This window comes from Etheostoma spectabile, chromosome 19 (assembly GCF_008692095.1).
Source record: "Etheostoma spectabile isolate EspeVRDwgs_2016 chromosome 19, UIUC_Espe_1.0, whole genome shotgun sequence".
NCBI classification, from domain to species: Eukaryota; Metazoa; Chordata; class Actinopteri; order Perciformes; family Percidae; genus Etheostoma; species Etheostoma spectabile.
The window spans coordinates 11,928,825-11,930,950 of NC_045751.1; the positions used below are offsets into that span (position 1 = coordinate 11,928,825).

At 42.0% G+C, this 2,126-nt stretch overlaps 1 pseudogene; it reads right to left on the reverse strand.

Moving 5' to 3' along the window:
• Nucleotides 1-1,346: 1,346 nt before the first annotated feature.
• The window catches only part of LOC116707343 (myosin-1-like), an 843-nt pseudogene continuing 63 nt past the window's right edge, over nt 1,347-2,126 (reverse strand).

A 2,126-nucleotide genomic window follows, 5' to 3' on the forward strand; every position in this document is an offset into this window, starting at 1 on the left:
ACTTCGACGGTGACTTTGCCACCATCTTTCTTGACAATTCTTGCCTTCAAGTACAGCTCCTTGGTATCGGCCACGTAGCAGGCACTCTTGGCATCAAATCAGCGGAGTTCAGACCCCACAAGTAAGCACCTTGTCAGCCTCTGAAATGTTCATAGCTTCCATCATGATAACAAGAACCACTGTGATTACCGGTATTACTGTTTTCCACAAGCTATTGATGACATTAAATACTCACCCTCTGTGCCATCAGGCTCAGCCTGTCCTCACGCTGCTTCTGCATAACTATTGTACCAGTGTGGAGCACAAGCACCAGTCATCCTGTAGATCTCACCTTCTCTCACCAGTGAAGCCCTGATATCAATGGCATTCTGAGTTCAAAAGACGTCACCACAAAACATAATCACTTTAGAAAAATGCACTTAAAAGAGCTGTTTTGATGTTGATATATTTAAAAATTGAAATTAAAAATCACTTACAATCGGTGGCTCCAGCTCAACTTTGTCATCAATGCTGGCCACAGCGATCGACCCATGCTACACATGGGGAAGTCGGTAGGGTTGGTTGTGAGTAGTGCCATTTCTGGAGATCAAAAAGGGTAACATGAACATGTGTTTCAAATGAAAACAGGTTAAACACAGAGCATCCTCCATCTTCTTACCAAGTATAAGCAGGCTGTGGCCGGTCATCATCTGAAGAAGATGTGGTAGCCATCTTCATCAGAAAGTGCTATGTCACTCTTGACGTCTCCAGCAGATCTACAGATTTTTTCATAATTACAGTCGACCCATTCTCATTCCAGTTGTTTATATGTAGTATGATTATTATTATACATGTCTCAATATCAGCACTAGCCTTTGCCAGTTGTGCCGAAATGGATTCTGATGAATTTACCCTGTTTGGAACAAAGGATTTTTAATTTCCCTCCACATTGGCAATCGTAACAAGACCTCTTTCATGTGTAGAAATGATTCCATACTTACAAAACGAGAGAGTTGTCATTCCTGATAGTTTTAGCGTTCCATAGGCCTCCAGCAGGGGATTGGCTGCAATAATCTGATCCTCCAGTGACCCTATAATCCAGGTTTTGAATTAGAGTTAGAAAATGTTTTCTTTTATTTTTCCCTCTGAAAATATCTATAGGGAAGACCCTGAATTGTAACCATACAGGTGACTACCTTTGATTCGTCCCTCTCGGTCCACCAACTGAGATTGTTGCAAAGTACTGGATGACACCTTGTGTCACAGTCTTTCCAGCACAGATTCTCCACTAGGTAGGACATAGACTTTAAGAATTTGATCAAGATATTGACCGTCAAACACAAGTCACAAACGTAAATGTACTGAACTTACGTGATCAAGACAGACTGGTTCTCCCTATCTGTAATAAAAACAAATATTTACTGTTTTACTGTTAAAAAAAAAAAAACCTTTATACTGATAGATCCACATTGTTTGGTAATGACTACCAGTAAGCATGAACTGAAAAGCGTTGTCAAGACAGAGAAGATGTGGGGTGGAGCCTCCATACGCTTCTTGCCTCTATAGGCACTTACACATTCAGCATCGTACACTGGGAGCCACTTGTAGGGGTTCACAGTGGCACAGAACAACCCAGAGTAGGTCTGAAACGGATCATAGAGATTACACACTTAACTCTATGTTTCCTACAAGTTTAGCAATTCACAATAGTTCTTTTCTCATTTGGCAGATTGTCTTACGTAGATCATCCATGCTGCAAAACGCTCTTTGAGGTTATACAGCACAGAGGCTTCATTGAGATGGGTCATCATGGCCATGTCCTCAATCTTGTCATACTTGGGAGGGTTCATTGGATAGACGTCATCTTCTTTAACTGTCCTCTCCTGCAACAGAACAGGACATTGGACTCAATGAGAACTAATCATATTGAATTCTCCGTTGACAGTGACTTCATGATACTAACCTCCTTAGTGTCCAGGACTTCGACGGTGACTTTGCCACCATCTTTCTTGACAATTCTTGCCTTCAAGTACAGCTCCTTGGTATCGGCCACGTAGCAGGCACTCTTGGCATCAAATGGGGCAGTTTGAGCCTCAATTCTCTCCTTTTCTGGCTTACGAAGGTAAACGGCAGCTTTGCCATAACTG